The sequence below is a fragment of the Oncorhynchus gorbuscha genome, linkage group LG08 (assembly GCF_021184085.1).
Source record: "Oncorhynchus gorbuscha isolate QuinsamMale2020 ecotype Even-year linkage group LG08, OgorEven_v1.0, whole genome shotgun sequence".
Classification (NCBI taxonomy): Eukaryota; Metazoa; Chordata; class Actinopteri; order Salmoniformes; family Salmonidae; genus Oncorhynchus; species Oncorhynchus gorbuscha.
Window position 1 is genome coordinate 41,368,341 of NC_060180.1, and position 6,000 is coordinate 41,374,340.

A 6,000-nucleotide genomic window follows, 5' to 3' on the forward strand; every position below is an offset into this window, starting at 1 on the left:
TAATTGTTCAGCAGTCTTATGGCTTGGGGGTGGTAGAAGCTGTTAAGGAGCCTTTTGGACTTAGGCTTGGCGCTCATGGTACCACTTGCCGTGCAGTAGCAGAGAGAACAGGCTATGACTTGGGTGACTGGAGTCTACATTTTTTTAGTCCTTCCTCTGACACCGCCTAGTATATACAGTTGAAGTCGAAAGTTTACATACACTTACCGTAATTGCTGGACTATTAAGCGCACCTGAATATAAACCGCACCCACTGAATTATTAAAACATATGTATTTTGTACATAAATACGCCGCAGGTGCCTACCGGTACATTGAAACAAATTAACTTGGTCACTATCTTCCTCCTCCTGTGCACTGAAACCACTGAAGTCATCTCCTTCGGTGTCGGAGATGAATAGCCTCAGAATTGCTTCATCCGATGTTGGATCGTTTTCATTGTCGCTCTCGTCACTTTCATCCGGAGGTAAATACCCTGCCGAGCTCAAGCCATTTAACCACAACTTTGGAAGTATGCTTGGGGTCATTGTCCATTTGGAAGACCCATTTACGACCAAACTATAACTTCCTGACTGATGTCTTGAAATGTTGCTTCAATATATCCACAATTTTATTTCCTCATGATGCCATCTATTTTGTGAAGTGCACCAGTCCCTCCTGCAGCAAAGCACCCCCACAACAAGATGCTGCCACCCCCGTGCTTCACCGTTGGGATGGTGTTCTTCGGCTTACAAGCACCCCCCTTTTTCCTACAAACATAATGATGGTCATTATTGCCAAACAGTTCTATATTTGTTTCATCAGACCAGAGGACATTTCTCCAAAAGGACGATCTTTGTACACATGTGCAGTTGCAAACCGTAGTCTGGCTTTTTTATGGCGGTTTTTGAGCCGTGGCTTCTTGCTGAGCAGCCTTTCAGGTTATGTCAATATAGGACTCGTTTTACTGTGGATACTTTTGTACCTGTTTCCTCCAGCATCTTCACAAGGTCCTTTGCTGTCCTTTGCTGTCGGGATTGATTTCGTTTCGCACCAAAGTACGTTCCTCTCTAGGAGACTGAACGCGTCTCCTTCCTGAGCGGTAGGACGGCTGCGTGGTCCCATGGTGTTTATAATTGAGTACTATTGTTTGTACAGATGAATGTGGTGCCTTCAAGCGTTTGGAAATTGCTCCCAAGGATGAACCAGACTACTGGAGGTCTACAAAAAGAAATCGGAGGTCTTGGCTGATTTCGTTTGATTTTCCCATGATGTCAAGCAAAGAGGAACAGTTTGAAGGCTGGCCTTGAAATACATCGACAGGTACACCTCCAATTGACTCAAATGATGTCCATTAGCCTATCAGAAGCTTCTAAAGCCATGACATCATTTTCTGGAATTTTCCAAGCTGTTTAAAGGCACAGTCAACTTAGTGTATGTTCATTTCTGACCCACTGGAATTGTGATACAGTGAATTATAAGTGAAATAATCTCTCTGTAAACAATTGTTGTACAAATGACTTGTGTCATGCACAAAGTAGATGTCCTAACCGACTTGCCAAAACTATAGATTCTTAACAAGAAATTTGTGGAGTAGTTGAAAAAACTATTTTTAATGACTCCAACCTAAGTGTATGTAAACTTCCGACTTCAATTTTATCTAACAATGCTGTTCATTGACTACAGCTCACCATTCAATACCATAGTACCCTCCAAGCTCATCAGGCTGGAGGCCCTGGGCCTCAACCCCATCCTGTGCAATTGGGTCCTGGACTTTTTGACGGGCTGCCCCCAGATGGTGAACATCTCCACCTCGCTGACCCTCAACATTGGGGCCCCACAAGGGTGCGTGCTCCTCCCCCTTCTGTACTCCCTGTTCACCCATGACAACTCAATCATCAAGTTTGCAGACGACACAACAGTAGTGGGCTTACCAACAACGACGAGACCGCCTAATGTAGGAGGTGAGGGCACTCTGCGTGTGGTGTCAGGTAAACAACCTCTCACTCAACAAAACAAAGGAGATGATTGTGGACTTCAGGAAACAGCAGAGGGAGCACCTCCACAGAGGGGACAGCAGTGGAACGTTTTCAGTTCCTCGCGTATACATCAACAACAAACTGAAATGGTCCACCCACACAGACAGTGTGGTGAAGAAGATGCTACAGTGCCTCCTCAACCTCAGGAGGCTCACGGAATTTGGCTTGTCACCCAAAACCCTGACTAACTTTTACAGATCCACAATTGAGAGCATCCTGTCGGGCTGTATCACCGCCTGGTACAACAACTGCACCACCCACAAACGCACGGCTCTCCAGAGGGTAGTGAGGTCTGCACACCTCATCAACGGGGGCAAACTACCTGCCCTCCATGACACCTATAGCACCCGATGTCAAAGGAAGGCAAAAAAGATCATCAAAGACCACAACCATCCGAGCCACTGCCTGTTCACACCGCTACCATCCAGAAGGCGATATCGGTAAAGGTGCATCAAAGCTGGGAGCGAGAGACTGAAAAACAGCTTCTATCTCAAGGCCATCAGACTGCTGAAAAGCAATCACTAACTCCGAGAGGCTGCTGCCTACATGGAGACCCAATCACTGGCCACTTTAATAAATGGATCACTAGTCACTTTATACAATGCCACTTTAATAATGTTTACATATCTTACATTACTCATCTCATATGTATATACTGCATTTCATACCATCTATTGCACCTTGCCTATGCCGCTCGTCCATTGCTCATCCATATACTTGTATACATATTCTCATTCACCCCTTTAGATTTGTGTGCATTAGGTAATTGTTGGGGAATTGTTAGATATTACTGCACTGTCGGAGCCAGAAGCACAAGCATTTCGCTACACTCGCATTAACATCTGCTAACCATGTGTATGTTACCAATAAGATTTGATTTGAACTAACATTACATTTACGTTTTAGTCATTTAGCAGATGCTCTTATCTAGAGCGATTTACAGGAGCAATTAGTGCCCTCGCTCAAGGGCACATCTGCTCAGGGATTCAAACCAGGGACTTTTTGGTTACTGGTCCAATGCTCTTCAGCGCTAGGCTACATGCCACCTTCATTAGATGTAAGAAGGGCTTTATAAATACATTTGATTGATTGATTAGGGAGGGGGAAACACAAAACTGACCTCAGATCAGTTTATAAGGCAACTTCCTCCTGCTTCTCCTTGTGTTTCTTTGGGGAAGAACAGCAGGACAATTAGCTGACAAAGCATTCACTTTAAGTTTCCCTTCTGGAGTATCACCTCCATAGATACTCCAAAGAGCAGGGGGACCGATCTCCCCACTTCTTCCCCCTCACCCATAACCTGAGTACTTTGGAGTAGGATGAAGTTCACACCGGTCTAAGGTCAGTATGGTTAGCATTTGGGCAGAGCAAGGTAAACTAATCTGATCCAATATCTGTTTGTAGAGGAAACCTAAAAACTCACATCTCCCCCCTTCTCGCCCACACAGAGCAATGCATTTAGGTGAGCTGTGGTCATTTCTCATTTGGAAATAAACTAGATTAGAAGACTGAAAATTAACATTACACCAAAGGTGGGGCCTCAGTCATACATGCCCAAGGGCAGGCTATTCACAATGACAATATTGCTGATGTAGAGACAGTTTGTTTCTGTATTATCTTCTGACCTGTTATGAAGAGAGAAGGGGATATGGCATCCATCACTGTGCATGTGAATAGGGCTACTCAGACCCATGCCTATGGCAACTGATCTGGGATCAGTTCTACATATTAAAGTTCTCAATGTGGCCATTGTAGGCTGAAAAGCAAGTCGGGTCCTGTTACAGGTATTGAAGGCAAGAAGCAACCACAAGACCTAGGGACCCTGGCATGGTGGTGCTGCTTTGCCCCTTGATGGTCAGTGGTTAAGATGTGCACTTGGTCCCTCTGGCGTGCTGAAGGGCGCATGCCCCCTGCGGTGACGCCGCAGCTCCATGTGTGTTGAGAAGCGCACTATTTGGCAACAGAGGCGGTAGCGGGGAGGGCAGAAAAGATACAGGGTATACCCAGATTTTTTTTTAAAATACATTGAATAATCGGAGCAGATTGTCATCATAAATCCTAGTGGCCCGGTCTCGGCTGTGTTGCGTACAATATGTATTTGAGATTGTCGTACACAAAATTCAAATTCTTATTCCATATGAAGCTCTAGTCTTACGTTGACTCTGTGTCCTTGATTCCTCAACCTCTTTCACAAAACGCAGGTTGCTCTCCTCAGACCTTCTCCTCCAATGTGTTTTGAGAAGGAGGTTGAGGAATCAAGGACACAAGGAAAGACACTTGAGATTTACCTCATGGTTGTGCTACCACAGGGACACTGAAGAAGTGGGTAGAAGTACCCCCATACTGAAACAGGGTCATTTAATATGTGGATTGGGAATTGGGATAGTAACCCCAGAAGCCCGCAGCGAAAGGTCGCTGGTTCGAATACCCGAGCCGTCAATGTGAAACATCTGCCGTAAGACTATGGCTAGGGTTGTGGGGGCATAAACTGATCCTACATATGTATTTAGAGGCGTCTTCTACCTCGAGCGGACATGAGCCAGTTACTGAGATCGGTCCTTCAGAGACTCGTCACATTATTCTCTTTATGTCTGACTTGCCGAGGAGACTGTGACACCACAGCGTAAGGTAGAAAGTGCACTTAACCGCAGGTCTAGGATCTGACTACCCCTGATCTAAATCTTAACTGTTAGGGAGATGACAAGATATCTGAACCTGTATCAGAGTGTAGAGGCCACTTCTACCCCCTCAGACAGCTCCACTGAAAGGACAGGAGAAAAACACAAATACCCCCACATAGAATCTGCTTCATCTCAATGCACATGTGTACCCCCCCCCCAATGGTTTTTGAAAGAATAGAGTGAAAAGAGATGAGCTTGGAAAGAGAGGAATAGAGAGAGAAGGAAAAGGAGAGGAGAAGGAGGAGGGGGAGATATTCCAAGGCAATGCTGTAAGCGTGATACGAGCCACGGATACTTATTAGGTAATAGGTGTCTTAGCAAAGCTCTGAGGAGGAAGCCACTTCCTGCCAAATAGTGAGTGGGGCTGATAGTGACTGGGACACCTACTTTGTGCTTTGTTATAGTACTTAATGGGAATTAAGTTGAAGCTGTCATGTTGTTACTGGTGGCCATTACCTCATGTAGGGAGAGTAGAGAAGCCACAGTCCTGACCAAGCCACAGTCAAAGAAACGCAGTGTGAATCTGAAATTAGGACGTGGTTCTTTGTTCTCATCGATTGATCATTATAAGGTGTTGTGGTTGATGAATATTTAGCAGAGAGCATTCATTCACATTGTCACGTCTTTATGAAAGACGCATAATGAATGTGGTCTGTTTTCTCACTAATGCTTACTGTAAATAGAGAGAACAACAGAGTGAGTTAGAGAGCGTGAGGGAGTCAGGGAATAAAAGGGGGCCATAGCATGAACAAACTTACATCACAAGCACAACACTTCCATTGTATTACTACATTTACACACTTACAAGTGTATGGGAAATAAAGTTGTACGACAGGACAGCAGGTAGCTTAGCGGTTAAGGGCGTTGGGACAGTAACCGAATGGTCGCTGGTCCGAATCTGCCATTTAACGCTAATTGCTCCTGTAAGTCACGCTGGATAAAGTTATCTGCTAAATGACAAAACATGTCATGACACGGCAGTGCTAGGAGGAGGGCTGAGAGTGTTAAAGAAACCCAGTTGCTGCCTGAAGAGAGTGGTATTCAGTCTTCAATGGATGGGTCGCTTCTCGAACTGCAGTAGGTCGTTTCTCACTGAGAGACCAGGACAAAGAAGCAACCTGAATGTCTGCAGTAGTCTTCTATAGTAATATCCTACTCTTTGCTCCTAGTCCTGGGGGGCTGTAGGATTTTGTCTCAGCCTAATGCCACATAGATGAATCCCACCATTAAGTACCCTACGCAAACGGAGCGACGGAGTGTCATATGCGGTTCGTTACAGAATTTGAGCTGGATGAAAGTACA